This window comes from Lonchura striata, chromosome Z (genome assembly GCF_050655825.1).
Source record: "Lonchura striata isolate lonStrDom1 chromosome Z, ASM5065582v1, whole genome shotgun sequence".
NCBI lineage: Eukaryota > Metazoa > Chordata > Aves > Passeriformes > Estrildidae > Lonchura > Lonchura striata.
In genome coordinates, this window is record NC_140740.1 from 18,142,885 (window position 1) to 18,162,353 (window position 19,469).

Below are 19,469 nucleotides of genomic sequence, written 5' to 3' on the forward strand. Positions count from 1 at the left end.
GAACATTGACCCTGAAGCTGGTCCTGATATGAGTGGAGGAAGTGGATACAGTGGGTGGGTAAAGCAAAGCAACAATTGTGAAATCTGGTGATCCTTCCTCACGATTTTTCATAGAGACTTTAAATATCTTAATTAAATGCAGTGTGGGTAGAAAGAGAATCATAGTTGATTTAACAGTTGCTTCATGAGAAGATTTTATCTTGTTAATAAATTTGAAGAGTATTCTCAACATAGGGAGCATATGAGTTAGCATTTTCTATCCAGTATGAGAAACCCATTTTTTTTCTCAGATATTTCAATTATTACATCTTAGATAGGTATATAGCAAAATTATGGAGAATAATAATGGAATTTATGGAAAACCATTGGAGACAGAGATATTTTTTTTGTTTGTTTTGTGTAAGACACTGCTTGGTTATTTGCTACCCTCTCTACTCTGAAATAATTAACTGATTTAAAAACAAGTTCTATTTAAGTTACTTTTTTTTCTTTATTGCTTGCAGACTTTTATACAGAAGGAAAAAATATTCAAAGAAATTATTAAAATAAGGACCATTCCCTTATAATTTCTTTCTTCTTTTTATCTGCTGGTTGGGTTCAAGAATAACCTGCAAAATAATATACTTTTTTCACTTTAATTCAGTAAACTTCACTAAAACTCAAGAAAGTGTTTCTGTCAATAGGAGCAATGCAGGAGAAGAATATGAAATAATGAAGCAGTTGCAGAAAAGTGTTAAGACTGTTACTCATCTTCAATCTTAGTTGCAACTAGAAAAATGGCTAGAAGACATTTGGCCAAGATCTGAGATAATTAATGATTTGCTGATCTATTTACAGTGAAGATGAGAATCCAGAAGGTTATAGAGGCTCAGAAGGTGATATAGAGCTGAGAGTTTACAGATATGAGTGATTTAACATGAGCAACTACTGAGATACTGAATTAATGTTGACAGGGAAACAAAGCAAGGCACATAAATGCAGTCTCCCCATTGTGTGGAGTTCTATAATTTGAAGATAAAAATGGAATGCACTGGGATGTAGCTTCCTGATGATTCTTCTTCTGTTAGGCGAGATATAATGGAAGAAAATTACCAATCTAATGCAGTAATAGAGCTGTTGATTTGTTGGGTATCAAGGTCAATATATATAGTATGGTACTACTTAATGAGTATATCAGGTAAGTGTGGGTACATGTATATATGCACTAAAAATTACTATGCATAAGTTAAATTTACACTTCAGTTTTTCTTGGATTTTTAAGATTACTGTAATAATTTTTTGATGTTCAGGTTTATGGTTTTATTTGCATGTTCTTGTTCTAGTAAAGTGATCTCAAAAATCTTCATGTGAACTTATATACTTTTGCCATTCACATTTTTCATTCTTAACTTTAACTGCAGATGAAGAAAAGACCCTTGAATAGCAACTTAAAACATTAAACCATTCTGCATCCTTTTTTTAAATAATTGTATTTAAGTATTGTTTGACTGACAAAAAAATGCTAATGATTTAAGAGACATGGCAATAGCATTTCAGTGATTCACATCACTTTTTATAGATACAATTTTAATTTAGGCATGAAATTTCTGAGGCCTATTAGAAGGAAGATGTCCTCTGATGGATCTTATTTCTTTATTTTTCATTTCAAATGTTTGTTTTCAGATAAGTTATTATCCATTTCCTAATACATAGGGGAAAAAAAGTAAGACTTTTAAAGGAGGGAATAGAAATAAGCATTAAGAATGTGAAAGGTAAAAAAAGCTTACAATATTTTCCAAATTATGTAGTACATTTTATTGTTAGTATTGAAAGTATCATAAAAGCTTAGCTAGTTGTAATATATGACATATTTTCTTGCCAGATATCTGACATTATTTTTGGACAGTACTCTAAAATATATGACTTCTCAGTGATAGCTTTGTAATTACTTTTATTTCCTAAGAGGAGATCACTGTCATGTAATAAATTAAGATTTCACTAATCTATAAAAGCAATGAGGGCTGTTTCCTTCTAACTGCTGAGATGACTGCTGCTTCTGAACACTCTGCAGAATGAAACCACTCTGCAGAATGAAATCTAGGCTATGGTCTGTCATTCCATACAAGATTTAGTCAAGTAGACTCTTTTTCTCCACACATAGACTGAGGCATCTGGTTATGTAACTTTTGCAGAGCTGGGCATTCATTTAAAGGAGATGCAAAATATCTGCTGTGGACTAAGATTCCCCATAATTTCAATATTCTAGGAAGCCTGTTGATGTTTATTTATGTTAGCTGCTTTCATCCATACAAAATAAAATTGTGGATTAATTCAGTGTACTTTATTTTTCCACTGTGTGTACTTTCCATCTGTAAGTGTTAAACTTCTGTTACTGTAAATCCAAGGGACAGTGATTGTCCAAGTGGTCTTTTTCCCTTTCTTAAAAATGTTGGAATTTTTTAGAATCCAAATGAAATTACTTCACAGGGGGGATTGTGACACCTACTAATATCAAGGCACAAAGCTGGCATGGTTTAGAATGTACATAATAGTAGGAAGCAAGAAAAATATATCAGCTTTTCTGGAAATGTGTTACACTACATGGAACTGTGTGAGTGCACATAAGTATGCATTTATTTGAAATAAGAAATTTTAACAACATATTACTGTTAAAACAAAAGTGCCAAAATAGTAGTAGTATGAGTAATTCTTGCAAAGAATTACTCTATGCTTTCATTTTTCTCTGCATGATACTATTTCAATATTTATATCTGAAGATGAAGTTGAGATACAATCCTTGGCTGGTAGATCTTATAGGCTCCAGCCTACTTTTTTAAAGTGAGTCTTCATGTTGAGAGTTTCAAGATCAAACTAAAATGTTTCCTTTAACAGTTCCTATTGATCATTAATTGTAATCCAAATGAAAGAATAGAACACAAAAGTAGTTTATTGAGTAGCATTTGGGAAACCAATGGATGTCTTCCCTGTTAGCACTGCAATCTAAGAGTCCTGTTTCTCGTAATAGCCTCCTGCAAATTTTCTGAATTTTGGCAGTACCTTTCCTGCCATTCTTCTTCTGTACTATAAGTAGCCTTAATACAGACAATTCAGATTGGTTCTGTGAGGCTTGTTCACCTTTGAGAACTATTTTGGTCAAGACATGATGCAAACCTATTTATTGGTTGACTGGCAATAGATATATTTCCAGTGTACTTAAACTGTACTTATGAATTATATTATATATACAGTCTTTCTCTGCATAGTCACTTAGGATGTAGAAGTCACTTTAAGGAAAAGTACAGAAAGTAATGAATAAATTACTGCAATGCGTATTAAGATTTTTAATGGATAGTGCAAAATCTTGATTTGCTACTATGAAAAAGCACTCATTTCTGGATGTCCAGAAAACATTCAGAGTAAAAAAAAGAAAGAAAAAAAAACCAAACCACAAACAAACCCAAAAAGTAGTACAAATATTTGTAGAGTGGTATTCCATTCTACATTTATACTGTAATTTTGTAAGTTCTGTAAAGTTTGCATATGCATTTTGCAAATACAAAAAAAAAAAAAGAAAAAAAAGAACACTTTTGCCAAGGTGAGTGATAATGGATGCTATTAATTACCTCTTTCCTCTTTTTTCTTCTTTAGCCCAGTTTTATGCTATAAAATGTAGGCCTTGTGAGTGATAGACTGAAAGGCTTGAGGTGGAGCATCAATTAGTGAAAGCATAACAGAAGCAAATGTAGACCTATGCCAAACAGTCCCCTTCATTTTACCCTAATGAAAGGCTGGAATGTTTCATTAATATTGCTTATTGTTGTTGCCATCTGTCCATCAAAACATTTTCATCTCTAACCTACCATCATAATTTTGAAATAAACTCAGCTTTCCCATCTAAGAAAACTCCAATGTTATTTGGAATATAGACAAAATATCTCCTTGATTTTTCTTTCTAGTCTCACTAATGGCTGTATCTATATGTCTAGAATTGTATATTCTTTGGAAAGCATTTAGACAACTGTTGCCTCTGTCTTACAAAGTATATTGACTGCAAGATGCATAAATATATAGGTTTTGACTGCCAGGACTGTGCCAGGACTGTTACCATGTGTATTTCAACAGCGATTGGTAATACTAAGACAGGTGATCTTTGCATGGCTGGCCAGTATAAGCTTTAGATAAAATAAGAATTTAAGTTTCTTGAACTTTTCTCATGTTTTTAATTCATACATTGGGAATAACTCTCCAAAGAAATTACTTTTTCTGTGAGTAGAAAGATAAAGGGGAAAATAATTTTAAAGTAATAAAAAAAATTCTAGGAAATAAAATGTGCCCCTTTTATGTCTTTAAGGGTAGAGAAATGTTACTACTGCTATGGGTTTGGTCAAATTAACATAAGTGGAACATTAGTAACTGACTGTTACTGTGAGTTGGTATATAAAATATATATAAAATATTTGTAGCTCCAGTATATGTTCTGTGTAAGATTTTTATACCAAAATAATCAAATAAAACCACAATTTAAGAAGCACATTCCAATTTTTTTACAATAAAAATTGTACAATAAAATATGTCCACAGCATGCATTAGTGAACTTGGCTAAAGAAGGTACAATTCTTTGAAGTGTTTCTGTCACCTTATGGTATCTAGTTTTGCATTCTTTGGGGAAAAAACTCTACAATTCTCTCACATTTCTTAGCAGTGTCAGTTTTCATGTGGGGGCAAATGATTTCTCTGAGAAAGCTAAATGCAATTAGGATGTAACTGATTTAGTCACATTGTTGAATTCACAGTCTTGGTTCCGCTGCATTATTATGTGAAGGTTTATTGCATGAAGACAGGCACATTTATGTAAGAGAGCTTTTAGGAAGGGCATGAAGTGATAGAACAAGGGGCTTAAAGTGACAAAGAGGACATTTAGATTACAGTGAACAAGTTCTAGACTGTGAGGGTGGTGAGGCACTGGAACAGGCTGCCCAGAAAAGCTGTGATTGCTCCATCCCTCTGAATAACTGGATGTAGTGAGAGTGTCTTTATATATAGAAGAACTATATCTAGCTGTCTGTCTCTCTATCTGTATCTTCCCTATAATATCATTCTCCCTCTTAATTTCTTGTGCCATTTAAAATCAAATAAATCTCATTTTGTACAAAGTGGGCTAAAGGTTGGGGTGGGGGGGGGGGGAAGTAGTGCAAGCAAGAAGGCATGATGCTGTTACTTAATGGCAGAGTGGCATGCCTTTCCAATCTCCTCTCCCTGAACAGAAATTTAAAGTAAGCTGCAGGAAATAGCTAAAAAGAGAGAGAAGGGGCCAGGCTGTAGGCAATTGCTTTCCCTCCCCTGCACAGCTTCTGCAGAAGGAGCGGGTGCTGGTTGTCCTCTTGACTGGTCTTTGTGGGAGGATCTGTGGGGTAGAGCTGCGGGTCTGGAGCTCCTTGTGCAGACCCTGTGGATGAACCAAGGTGTCTCTCTTTGTTGGTGATGGAGTTATGAAAGACAGTTCCTGTCATTGCAGCCACATGCTGTACTTTTCAAATGACTCTGTGAGAACCAAAGGCTCAGTGAGTTCTGACACTGTCAGGTGTGTTGGGTAGGGGTGTAGCTGGGTTTGGGTTGCAGAGGCAGGACAAGTCTTCAGGGCAAGTGAGAAGGTCTGTGCTTTTATCTTTACTTCAGAAGAGGAGCAGTAGTAGGAACTAAGAGGAGGTACCCTCCAGGGTAGGTGGCAGATCTGGAGGATTTGGAGGGCCCCTCATCAAGCTGCAATGCACTTTAGTGTGCAAGGTCTAAATTCAGCCTTTGTGCCAAAGAAAATTCCTATGTGTTGTAGGTAACTTAAGTCTTATTTTGTCTAGTAATAACTGAGAATTGCAGCAAGAATTCTGCTGTGTTTCATCTATTTCTAAAGCAAAATCTTCTATTTGCAAGCGCAAATCTAAGCTTGTGGTATGACCACAAAACAAACTACCAGCGCTGGCGCTTTGATATATTCTAAATATTTTTTGCTAAATTAGTTGACTAATTAAAGCATGAAGAGAGATGAAGGCTAGGGTAGAAAGTTTTCTTTCTAAATAAACCTAAGATCTTGTAAAGAAAAATGCAAATACTTTAAAAGACTTACTGAAATTTTAAATCTAGAGTTTAAAATACATACTAAAAATTATTACTGGTGCAATATGCTTTGGACCCATTTAAGCAAAAAGCTGTCTTCTTTCTGAGTTTTTTCTTTCTTTGTTCATGAAAACTGTGTGCCTTCCTACCTAAAAGAACAAAGTTAATATGTGCTTCTGAAATGCAGCATGTTAAAATTACCCTTTTCCAAGGTGCTTTATATCACCAGAGGAGATGAAGAGGATTTGCAATCTCCTCTTCCTAGAAAGTATGTGCTGTTCCAGTAAATGAAAGCATGATGCACTTTGCAATTACTGTGCTTTGAAAAACACTTGAGCAACTATCTGATGTAGCTGATATTTGCTGAAGTCTGCCATCAATATTTGTATTTATAAAGATGTCCTAAATCCAGCACATATTTGTGAAGAAGCCTGGGGAAAGCTTATTCATAAAGGTATTTTCATTAATAGAAAAAGGAAAAAAAGCCCCCCTTCAGGTTTCCAGACTGGGAAATGGCTATAGTAGCAAATCAAAGTTTTGCTTAATCTGCTCAGTTATTGGAACCTCTTAGGTCCAGTTTTTCTCCAGAATCCAAATAGATTCTGCAGTCTGACTATTTTAAAGAAATTGTTATGGAAATTGATACCCTACCACTTTCCTCTACCCACAACCCCCCCACACCAAAATAACTCCCCCAAAAAAACCTCCTAACAACAAACACACAAAACCTTACACCGAAACACAAACAAACAAACGAATAAACACAAACAAATAAACAAAAAACCACAGACAATCATAGAGAAATTTTAAAAAAATAAATAGTATGCAAGCTACCAAAATGAGAAAATGCCCACTCCCTTCTTCAGGAATAAGACTCTGTATAGAAAATAGATTTTAATTGTAAATTAGTTTTATGTTTTTGCACATACATTGTTCCCATTGTCCCTAAAACTTGAAATGTGATAGATGAAAGGTTATCAAATCTGATTCTGGTGCTTTTAAAAACAATTAAATTGTTTTTTAAACAAGTAACACATATAGATTTCAAAAATCACTTAAGCACTTAAAGACTCCTGTGAATGTTTACATCAGTTCCAGAAGTACCTGCCTGATACCATAAAAACCAGTCCTGTGTGGCACATTTTTGCAATCTGTAAACACAGGTGACTGTAGCAAGACATTTACTAATTAGTATTAACCTCTTTGTTAATATTTCCTCACAAGAAACTTAACATCCTGCAGCTCTACATGCAGAATAGCTGAATGTCAGAGAGGTGTCCTTAGAATTTACACACCACTCTGTATCTGAAGTGGACACCTCTTGTACTTCCTTCAAAAGAAATAAATTACCACATCCAAAGGAATATCCTCACCTGTCTCTTTCTTTACCTCTTTCTTTACCTATGCAATACAATGCTGTATATAATGGAATTCCATGGTCAAAATTGCACTCAAAATTACACGTAATGTTGCACTTTAATACAAAGATGAAGACCTACTATCAGATTGATTTATGAATTTTGTATTACTTCAAACAATTTTTTTTGTTTGTTTAATGGCTGTGTCCCTGCTTTCATTCTCTTTATTGTGGCTATGAAAGATGAGTCATGCAGGTTAACTGAAATGTTTTCATGGTGGTCATGTCCTTAATCTATTGAAGAAGATAGCTTTAGAATAAGGGTCAAAGTTTAACTCTCTTTATAAAGTCAAGGGACATGAAGGTACACTTTAGGTGTATGAGATATTTCTGCTATCTGAAGTGTTTGTTAAAACAACTTTGTTTCCAGAACTGATTAAAATTTATAAACAGTGTCTGTCGTGAGCATGATGTGTTCTACAAGATGATATACACAATTCTATAAACCTACTAAAACTCCTCTACTTTTAGTTTCTTTAGTATTAATTCCAGCTATTTTAGTTTAGCATAGACTTCCCTTTTTACAGTATGGAATTTTTTCTAGGAGAAGTGTCAGCTGTTTTGTCACTCTCTGGACCTTCTTCTCTCTGAATTTAAGATTCTTTTATAGGCAAATATCTGTCATAAAACTATTAGTTGGCATCTGAAATGTACTCTCAGCCATAATATTTGTTAATAGTATTTTTAAATAGTGGAAAAGAGACCTGCACAAACACAGAAACTGCATGTTGTGCCTGTGAAGATAGTAAATGATGCCTTTTTGGTGGTTAAAATAAGAGCTATGAACCAGTATCTGTTCTCAGGAATCTGCTTATACCAAATTCATGTATTCAGCAAGTACATTGCATCAACACTGCAAATGTATAAACCAAGATAGTTCTTTTCTTCACAGAACATTTTGTTAAAGTCCACTTGCACTTAGTAAGGTGACAGCCATTAAGAAAACTTCCCTCTCTGACCATTCACTAGAATCTCTGTCAGTCACACTCCCAGTGCTGGAGATTTCAGCTGCTGAGACTGAGCTCCGGTGAGCTGACGGGAGCTTGGCTCCCTGCATACACTCCACTCACATGCAGTCACAGCAGGTTTCCTTGTTGGTTTGACCCCAGGTTTCCCATAGGAGATGCTCATATCTCTAGTTCTATAAGGCAATTTATTGACAGTACCACAGAATTGGGTGGAGCTGTCACCTCTTGGAGGAGTGTGAACAAAGGAATCTCTGGGCTTTATGAATTCACAGTCCGAGTGACTGAGTTTGCGGCTCCTGCTGTGTCTCTGTGTCCATTCACCTGGCCACCGGTGTTTGTGCCCTTTGTTATGCAGAGCGTTGGCTGTTCATTGCTTCTTGTCTCTCTGGACTCCCATCCAGAGCTCAACCTGCATCTCTGTGTGTAGCTTGAAATTACAGCTTACAAACTGGGCTACCTACACCAGATGTATTCCTTAACAGTAGCTCCCTTAGTACCTATGTATGTAACTAGTGGATAGTCTCTCATGTACATACTTATTTCAAAAGGCTTAATTGTTTTCCAAATCAGGTAAAATGTAAGACTTTGTACAAAATTCTCTTTTGTGATATCTTTAATGGATTCCTAGTTAACAAATTCTTTGACTGTTAGGAAGAAGAAATTGTCAGAAGTGCAAGTGTGTACATATATTTTACACAGGTTTGTATCCTCTGATTTTCTGTGCTGACTTGAACCCCATCTTCATGCATCAGGTACTGGGAGTTGCAGCATGGTTACAAAGTATTTATTGATACATTTCAAAATTGTGAGTTTTAAAAACAAGAATCAATGGAGTTCAAGATTGTGTTTATAGAACTAGAATTTCTAGTAAGATAAAATCTAATTTGGGGCCATACAATAAAATAAATAAATTCTATATAGAGTTGGTATTAGGGTTTATTCTTTACCAAAGTACCATTTCCATAAACATTTCAACAGTTCTTTACTGTGTTATCTCTAGGTATTTTATTCAACTGAGCTAAGAGATATATGTTGTAGGTGACAGGAACAGAGATTTCAAATAAAGTATATGCTTCTTATTAAGGAAAGAGTTAAGTTCTCAACCTGCATTTGTGTTGTTGCATGTTAGCTGTGCTTTCCACTTGTGTTGCTAACTGACTTTTTAAAGCCTTCAGGGCAAAATCCTGTAACATGTACCACTAAAGGAAAACCTATGGGTCTGACTGTCAAATCCACCTGCAAAAAGTTAGCTCTTCAATATGGGAAGAAAGCAGTAATTTCCATACGATGGCTGAAGGAAATGTAAAGAGCTGTAGTAGCATGTCTGTCAAGCTGCTATCAAAATAGACTTCTTCTGCCAAGAATTTTTATTACATGAGAGATATTAGAGTAGGGAGAAGAAATATACAGAAGAGACCTACCCAAAGAAAATGACAAGAAAAACAGCACATATGTTGTACGTACTCCAAGCCAGAGGACAGGAAGAAAAATGGCCAAGGAAATGGGATGTGAATTCTGCCAGAAATGTTGCCAGATCTTTCAGATGATGAGGTTTCCGTATCCCATTTGTGTAAAGATGTGAAAAGGGGTATTAACCAAGTTTGCCTGATGACTGAGGGTCCCAAGAATGTCTTAATGGGGAATGTAAAGAAATGCAAGTATTGCACTGAATTAACTCCTCCCATTTATATGTCACTGTAGAGTTCTAGAGATCATCAAAGACTGTGTGTGTGTGTTAGCATGAGTTGTTAATCTATGCCGAGTTCTGAGCTCCTGATTTTGGAACCAGGGTGTTCATGGCTGGCTAGGGGTTTTTGCATGGTATTGCACTAACTGTAGGCATACTGAGCAGATTGCCTGGTTTATACAGCAAGGTAGCACTGCAGCTAAAATCACTGAAAGATCTACTTGGTTGTCTCACAGACAGGAATGGAACCGATTTTTTAATGAAGCTCTAGAATGAGTTTAAATGTATGTAATCCAGGAGGGGCTGGAAGAATAATTCCAGGAGTTGAGAATAAGTACTGTATCATTTTCCACTATGCATGAGCAATGAAAATAAGTTCCTAATTGAGGGTAAGTAAATGTAATCTTAAAAAGATAAGAAATAAATACCACTCCATTAACTTTTATCACTGCCCTATTTAGACAAAAAATGTGAAATGTATCAAAATGCATTTTGTATTTGCATAGTTCAGAAGTGCTTTAAAGGAACAGGTGCTCTTTTCATCATTAAAAAGATGCTTTCATTTTAAATAACCTGGGAAATAGTGAGTCTTTTTAGAGTGCATCTGCTTGCAATGTGAATTTTGGTGTAGAATACATACATATTTTTGAGTTTGAGACAAAATTAATTTTGTCTTCAGGAGGAATGTGCTGTTGTGTTAACCCCACCTTGTCTTCTTTGTAAACTGCTTACACATTAAGTTACATGAAGCTGTGAAAAGATTATGTCTGGTGGAAATTATAGGAACTACATTTCCATCTGAACGAAAGCAGAAATTTGCTGTGGAGACAGCATTTTCTATAGGTTCTGTTTATCAGCTCCATTTCTGCAAAGCAGTGGAGGCATACAGTTGCTGTTAGCTTCACTTTCTCATAGTGTGGTACATGTCATATATGATTCCAGTATAACTCTCCAGAGTTTAGTACCTCTATAGTGGTCACAGGAAAAATTGTATAGAATTAGAAATAGAACAGGGTGATTTAAGTTTATTAAGTTTTGAAACTGTTCCTCCAGAAATTGAGTTTCCAGAAATGCTATTTTTGCTAGATTAAAAAACAAAACAAAAAAAAATATTACATTTAAGTTGACATTTCAAGTCGAAAAAACTTACTAATTTATGAAATATGATGTTTCAAGTTGACAAAATGTATTAATTTATTAAATACTACATACCAGTTCTCCTCAAAAGTTTAAAGCACTGTTTTTAACTTAATGGTGGAGTCTTAAACACAATACAGTCTAAACCACATCGTAAACAGGCCAGTATCAAAAACAGTCATCTTTATTGAACAACCAAGGTCAATGAAGACCTTTTTTTTGCATTAAAACTATTTATAAGAGAATTAAGTGTGCTGTCATTAGGCAGAGAAGAACCAGAGGCATTGATCACAGTATAGGGAAATTTGCTTTAGTAAGTTAACTCACCTCAATTATTTCAAAGATGTGTCATAGTTTTGGTGACTTTATTTCTAGTTAATTGTTGTTACTAATGCTTTTTCTTGCCAGTCTGTCTCTTGGCAGTGAAATGAACGAAGGAAGGAGGACTGGCCTGATGGCATTTTCTACCTGTAACCTGACAAAATGCTCTGCTGCACACAGAAAGCCCTGGTGCTGCTAAATTTGCCTGTGATAAGAAGAGTATTTCACCAGCAGTGATAGTCTCTTCATTCTGTGAAATTAAAAAAAAAAAAAAAGCTATGCCATTAAACAGAATTCTTGAGTTAAAAGAAATACAGCACACATCTTTTTAATATATAATGTACTATGCTTCTATCTTCCTAAACATTGCAGTGTTAAAATTTCTTTGTTTTCATCAACTAAAACTAAAGAATGTTTGCATCGTGTATGAGATTTATGAATATGCAGCAGGCTATTGCTTTTAAGGGGTAATCCTTTGTTAGCAAGGTATGCTTTTGTGGCTTAGTGCCCAAGAGCATCCAGACGTCCGTAATTCTTTGCTTTTTATTGTCCTAACTCTTATTGTCCAAATTCTTATGCTCTAATTTTACTACTATTTTTATAACTATTTTATTACTATTAAACTTTTAAAATTTTAAACAAGTGATTGGCATTTTTCACAAGAAGACTCACTGTTGTGGGCAGTGTCAACATTGTGAGTATGCTGTCTTGTGGAGTTCTTGGACACATCTTTAGCCAAGCATCCATCAGCACCATTCTGGATGGTATTTCTCAGTACATACTCATTTTCTTTGCCCCTTTGCTATCATGGAAGAGAAGAAATGAGTGGCTTTGGGACAAGTTCTCAGCATGAGGGCCCAGGAGAATGATGGCTGGAACTGACTGGGGAGTTAAGGAGGCATCAGTCAAAAGGGGGATATCTTTGTTCTCCAAACAAACACTTTTGTTTTTTCTCTATGGAAAATAGTGAGGCTCTTTGAAAATGCCTTTAAATGAGAACAGCAATGTATGTGATATTTAAAAATGTGTTGTTTTCCAGAGCTGCAGTCAGGAAGACTAGCAAATGTGCTAGTCCCTTTGTGAACCCTCTCACAGCAATAATTTGAGTTGCTCTGCCTTTCATGTGCAAAGTAAGGAAGAATTACTATGCTGCTTCCAGTGGTCAAAAATGAGACCTAGAGGTATTAAATAAGATGAGTATGGGCAGTATATGGTATGTGAAGCCATGAAAGCTACACAGATCCTTCCAAAACCATTGTTTTTTTTTTCCTGAGGAGAGTGGTTCTGTTTTTTTTCTTTAGGAGTGATTTAAAGAAAAAAATATTATTACTATCTCACCTTTTTTTATCTTTGAAGTGAATGCCAGAAGGATGTTTAACTCCACCATTTTGAAATTAATAGCACAGATAAAATTACAAAAAAGATGTAACACTGACCAAGGCTAGTATGCAGGTTGGTAGAACTGAGAGAATCAGTTCTACCAAATCCTTCTTATTTCCAGCAAGATGCTGTTGAGGGAAGACTTGGTGTTTCATTGCAGTCATTAGTGATGCTTATTAAATAGTTATTTAAATGTTTAAAATACAAACTACTGAAAGAAATGTTACCCATTTGGCTCTAGTCTGCTGTGTGTTTTCTGAATGCATAAAGCTGAAATGACTGCAAAATGTAAAAGATAGACAGAGATTTTAAGGAAAGACATTTCACTTTCCATATTTGAGTTTCAAGCTAAATTGAAGAAAGATTTATGTTACTTTCATTCTGAGTAGCTGCAGCTTGCAGCAGTAGTCAAATGATATTTGTGCAGAGCTGTTGCTACCAGCTGGAGGTGAGCAGTATTGTTGAGCAGTTGCCAGCTCAGAAGGCTAACTCAGATTTGCAGATATCCTTGTGAGACACAAAGCACTAGGGAAATTCATCTTAGAGGCAGTTTAGTGTTGTTTTACTGATAGTGATACTATTGCTATATTTAAAATTAATTCAAAATCATTCAAATGCCACGTTCTGATATACTTCCTAAAACATAAAAGATAACTTTATAATATAATTTAAATAAAAAGTAATTCTGGATAACCCAAGTTATGTAAAATTTGTTTATATGTATTTATGTAAATAATTAGGATTAATAGTATGGAAAATTGAGGCAGGAATACATTAGTATTGTTTTCATAGTGAAAACATGGATGATGTAAGTTTAAATACAATGATTGGAGACTTTTTTTTCAAGCAAACTATGTATATGGCATTTATGTTGATTTCAGATATTTATCCTATTTTGAAATGGGGACAGCTAATTGTTCACAGATCATCTTTGATTTGGATGTGACACCTCTCTCTGGTTCCTAATTGAATTATCTTTCATCTGCCATGTTTGATAACACTTGCTGTGTGATTCTGCACTCTTCAGGCAAGTGAGAGAATTTTTTTGTGTGATAGTGCAAGTTTTTCTAGAGGTGACAGAAATGCTAGCTGCCAGAAATTACAATAGTGCTGCATCTGTCTGAGACTTAGTCTTTGGGAAAAACAGGAAAAAGGAAATGTGGGTATGATTTTAATGCTTAACAATTCAATAATTTTAGAAATTTAGGGTCTGATTTTGGTGGGAAATAAATATGTAATTTTTGTATTTTCAGTGTTATTTTCATCTCCTTAGACCCTACATCTATTTCCTCTTTTACTTTGTGCATGCATCATGTCTTCATGAGTGCAAGTGCATGTATGCTTGCAAAAATGTACTCAGACAAGCCATGTAAGTTCCAGTAATCTTCTTAAAACCAAAATGGCACAGAACTGCTCAGTCTTTTTCCTTGTCTTGAGTAATCCTGCAGTAATTCTTCTGAAAGTCAGATCTAATTTGTTTCATGATGACTTGAATTTATTATGATTTTTTCATTTTTGAAAAAGATAATTTGGGATTTTTGAGAGTGTGGGTAACTTGCTTTCTACAAGTGCACGTAGAAAGGAGCTTCATTTTTGTCAAGTCAGACACAGTATGGCTTGATGTGCCTTTGAAAGTGATGGGTTGCTCCACAGAGAAAGACTGAAATGTCCAAGGAATGGTTACAGCTTTTATGAACACTGCAGCACAAATGTGAAGTGTATATATAAGCTTATTTTGAAAAATTCAGTATTTATGCGCATCTTGGTATCTTTGATATTATCTTCTCCTAAGAGGTGGAGAGGATGGTAGTTCTGAATACCAACTGCAGCACTGCCATATGAGGGCAACCAGGAGTGCAAGACAAAACAATGCATCAGGGAAAGGTAGCTAAGGTATATACTTTATTTACTATGACATTTCAAATCAATAAAAAATCACAGCATGTTTGAGGGTTGCAGGGACTTTTGGAGACAGACCAATCAAACATCTTACTCTGAGCAAGATTGCTCAGGACAATATCAGAGCAGTTTTCAGATGCCTTCAGGGACACTCACTGGGCAACCTTCCACTGTTTGGCCAGGGTAAAGTGGCTCATTCTTGGTACCAAAATTGGCCAGATAGAAACATAGGTTCTTCTAACACAGTTTTGAGTATTAGAAATCAGGTACTCATCTTCTCAGTGACCAGCATCTTGCTGGTCACTCAGAGGATCCTGCCTGTAATCAAGTGCCCTGAATGTCAGGTAAGCCAGAGCTTTTATCATAAACAGTGAATACATATTCATCACCTATCACTGATTACCTAATATGTATATATTACTGTATTTTACATACCACACCCCTGTCAAAGTCCTTATATGGTCTTTCTCAGGTCTTCTTTGAAGGTCTTCAATGTCCAGTGTCGTTTTTAGGTGGCTTTTCCTCAATCCCAGCTTTTGAGCTACCACAGTATTGTTGTTTTGCCTAACTTCTTCTTTGTCAGCCTTGCAGAGCTGAGCTGGCATCCTGCTTGCATTTTGCACAACTCTTGTTTGCCTAAGTTACATTCTTTATCTATTTCTCCAAGGCTCTGCTGTTCTGTTTGACTGTCCTTATGAGAGTAAAATGCTGTTCTATTCCACTGTTCTTATCAAGTCTCCCCTTCTCTTGAGACTAAATCCTTAAGGGAACTGGTCTATTAATATCTGTATTTCATTATATAGTGTAAGACATTACAACAGCTGAATCGCTATGCAAACTAAAACACACAGAGCAATTATTATGGTGACAATTACAAACATGTTTTAAAGTCCAGCTGGGTAACCATGAGGTAAGTTGATCCAGATTTCTTCAGATCCCTGGGAAGTGTCATCTTGAGCTGTTCATTGTCGCTGTGCCATTCCTCGTGTCCACTTGGGACTCCCAGCTCGCTCTGGCACAGCGGTCAGCAGGGGACACCCTCCTGTTCCTCGGGAGGCTGGGAGGGCGGCTAAGGCTTTTGGCCTTGTGGGGTGAGACACTTGCAATGGTGGTGGAAGTAAGGAGCTGACTCCAGTCGGGGGTTAAAGTCCAGATTTTTTGAGGAGAGCTCTGGGGAGATCCACAACCCAGGCAAACCAACCGACAGAAGCCCCTCAACTGGGCTGTGCAGCACAGTATAAATGGGAGTGGAAACAGAGGAGGAGATCACCCACCCACCAATGGGAATGTCCAGGGGAGTGGAAGGTGAAGAAACAGGTGGGAAATCCAACAGGGGAGGTGCTTAGGAAGGACTCCTGGCCCCCATTGAATCACTCAACGCCATTTGTAGAAGGTTCTCGATGAGTGGGATGGGGAGTTGAGTCATGGACAAGGCACCAGGGAGGGGACAGGGGAATGATTCAGCAAACTGGGGGGAGATTGACATTAGGGAAGGAAGAGGGGATTGACATACAAGGAAAGGGGTAGTTCAGGGTAAAACGATGCGGGGGTAAAGGGATGAACCATTACAGTCTGGTACAAAACCATGAAACTTAAAAGCACAATACAACAGTGCATCGTCAAATTTGTGTTTGTTTCCAGATTTCCTGGACATCTGTAGACACACTACCATTTTGATCAATGTATACAGAACAACTGATGTTAATGACAGTGCATATTTCTTGTCATGCCAAGAGAAGGTCTAGTGCAGTTTGTTTTTGTAAAGTGACTTGTGACAAACTCTTAACTTCTTTCTGCAATGCAATAATGACATCTATTGTATATTTTTCTATATATATTTTATGGTAGCAGAAAAGTCCACTATTGTTTTTTTCTAATTCACTTACTCCTAGCCAGGCTAAAAAGCGACAAAATTTAGTCAGTCACTCAGTTACAACATTTAAGGTGCATTTTGTACACGCCAAATAGCTTCTTATCCCTAGTCCTGAGGGCACCTGGTCTTTATCACTTATTGTTATGTTGGGGACTAAGGCTTCAAAAGTACAAATGCCTTTCCAGCCTAGGGGCAACACTTTATGGGCTTTATTCCCACATATCCAATACTATCATTTGGTATCAGCCAAAGATGATTTACTTTATTCCATATGAAGTGTTTGAGTGCATTGTGTGTGATTTCCAATAGAAGTACAATCTACAACTGTATAATTGTAAGAATTGTAAGAAGTAAGAATTTTATATAATTATATATAATACAATTTTCATCAGTACAATCTAGTATCCTGTTCTTTTGTAGAGGTTACATCTTTGCACATGTGTACGATCATAAGAGATGTTGGTGGGTACTTGCACACTGACTGTTTTGTCTGCTTCTTGGTAAAAGGAAGTGTTCACCCAGTAACTAGCATTAATTTCTTTTGGAACTGGAATTGCTGTAAATGGTTAAATGGTTTTATCAAAAAAACTGTTACACAGCCCCATAGAAACAGGTTGAGGCAATATATTCCTAAGGATGAAAAGAAAGGTAAAAGTAAGAAAATTGCTTCTTTCAGTCAGTGAAAAACTTAGAATCTAAATCCCTGTGCTGGCAATTCGTTGTTTGTAGGTGACCCATTGTGTTTGTAAGAAACAGCTAATAAATCCAGAAGGATTTGGCATGATTGCAGTAGTTGCTTTTCACAGAAGAGAACATAAGAGAGTTTTTAATTTGTGATAAAACAAGGGAGGATAATGACATGGGAGAAAGGTGGAGAGAGCAATGTGTAGCAGAACTGGCAAGGAAGCTGTAGTTTCTTTTTTGAAAAATAAGTTTATAATCTTAATGGAGAACTTGGTTTTATTTTCTTTTTATTTTTTTTTTTCTGTAATTTTGCTGTACTCTCTCTTAGGCTAGGCAAATGCTGCAGAAGTAAAATTTTATATTAGATTTAAATGAATAAATGTCAGCAAACTCTTGTTCTAAAATCAGGATATGGAGGCAGATGGAAAGAGAAGCAACTTGATGGAAACTCTTCTGTTTGCTTTTTTTTGCTGCCAGACATTCTTTGTCCCTCTTTCAGTGCTGTGGAACCAGTGCACGTGACAGTGTGCATTTTGGCCAGAATTTTATATGTGGCAGCAAAGGCTAATATGCTAGAGCTTCAAGTTATGACTCTGAAAGAACAAAAATAACCAGATATCAAAATACTTTTATTTTGTGTCTTCCTTCATGCTTTAGGATTACTTTAAAAAGAAGGAAGGGTTTTGTAGGAAGAAAGAGATAAAACTAGTTTCTTGTTGAAATGGTATAGCACTTGCTACATGTTCTGAAATATTTCCTGTTGTAAAATGATGATGTCCAACTCCAATTCAGAAGGATGAATGATTTTTTTATTATAACTGTGCTATAATACATTAATATTCTATTTAAAGGAAGATACTAAAACTACAAACCTACTTTTTCTAACTACTATATCAAACTCACAACTCATGATCGTCTCATGAGAGTCCAGACACAGGTGGATTGGATTGGCCATCAGGCTCAAACAATCCTCACCAGAATCTAATAAAGAAATCACTCCAGGTAAACAATTCTCCAAGCACATTCAACATGCAAAAAACAAGGAGCAGAAATAGAAATTGTTTTCTCTTTTTTCTTCTGTGCTGTTCTATGAAAAATCTTGAAATAAAGAAGGATGTCCCTTTGACAATTTCCATCATGCAATTTTTCTTCTTGCAGAGGACCCATAATCCCATAATAAAATTTTAATAGCACTACTCTTGAAAGATATATCTCCTAGCATAAGCATAGGTAAACACACTGTTCAAAGTATGTAACAGATGAAGTTCTTGTATGTACTGTGAACGTATAATTGATTGAATTTTGTAGTCTTAAATGTGGTGTTGCAAGCATGTGGTGTTATAATTGGATCCTACTTAGATGTGATAAAAACTTTTTTGCAAAAGCTTGTATATACTAAGACATATAATTACTCTAGTTTGTCTTTTGGACAGAAATGTGTTTATTGTTCATGCGTTCCAGAGGACTGGAGAGTTTCTTGCATTCTGACTTCCTTTATTTTATTTTTTTAGGACACATTTTATACAAATAACTAAGAATACTTGACTTGGCATATTGAACTACAGATGCATTTAATGTCTTTATGATTATTTCCCTGACACAGCTTCCCCCAAAACTGTGGAAAAAACCCACATAGCTTGCAGAGTACTGCAGTAGCGCACAAAATCTTAATTTATGTATGTTTATTCAATGAATACATTATAACTGTTGAATCAACACAGGACTTGAGGATACTGGTAATGACTAGTCCAAATAATGCTATAAGGTCTAGCTTTGTGGGTTTTTTACTTATTTTGCTTTAGTGGGCCATGACTAGATATGAATGTAATTACAACCATAGTTCTTAAAATCATCAAGTAATTTGGGTTGGAAAGAACCTTAAAGATTATCAATTTCCAAGCCCTTTGTACCAAAGAATTATTTTTTCAATGGATTTGGTTTTTTGATTGTTTTGGGGATTTTTTTGTGGTTTTTTGTTTGTTTTGTTTTGTTTTTAAAGGAATCTTGGTAATT

At 35.7% G+C, this 19,469-nt stretch overlaps 1 protein-coding gene across 3 annotated transcripts in view; it reads left to right on the forward strand.

Moving 5' to 3' along the window:
- MCTP1 (multiple C2 and transmembrane domain containing 1) overlaps positions 1-19,469 on the forward strand; it is a 209,874-nt gene that overhangs the window by 37,465 nt on the left and 152,940 nt on the right. The gene's annotated exons all lie outside the window — the stretch shown is intronic.